Raw genomic sequence first — 317 nt, forward strand, 5'->3', positions numbered from 1 at the left:
TGGTTGTAAAGTTTAGTGGTTGTAAAGTTTAATGATTGTAAAGTTTAGTGGTTCTAAAGTTTAGTGGTTGTAAAGTTTAATGATTGTAAAGTTTATTGGTTGCAAAGTTTAATAGTTATAAAATTTAGTGGCTGCAAAATTTAATGGTTGTAAAGTTTACTAATTGTAAATTTACTGGTTGTAAAGTTTACTGGTTGTAAAGTTACTAGTTGTAAAGTTTAGTGATTGTAAAGTTTAGTGGTTGTAAAGTTTAATGGTTGTAAAGTTTTGTGGTTGTAAAGTTTAATGGTTGTAAAGTTTAGTGGTTGTAAAGTTTA

At 26.5% G+C, this 317-nt stretch overlaps 1 protein-coding gene across 1 annotated transcript in view; it reads left to right on the forward strand.

The window, feature by feature from the left end:
• The window catches only part of slc19a1 (solute carrier family 19 member 1), a 10958-nt gene that overhangs the window by 1935 nt on the left and 8706 nt on the right, over positions 1–317 (forward strand). The gene's annotated exons all lie outside the window — the stretch shown is intronic.

The sequence above is a fragment of the Nematolebias whitei genome, chromosome 23, assembly GCF_014905685.2.
Source record: "Nematolebias whitei isolate Nwh7 chromosome 23, NemWhi1, whole genome shotgun sequence".
Taxonomy (NCBI): Eukaryota; Metazoa; Chordata; class Actinopteri; order Cyprinodontiformes; family Rivulidae; genus Nematolebias; species Nematolebias whitei.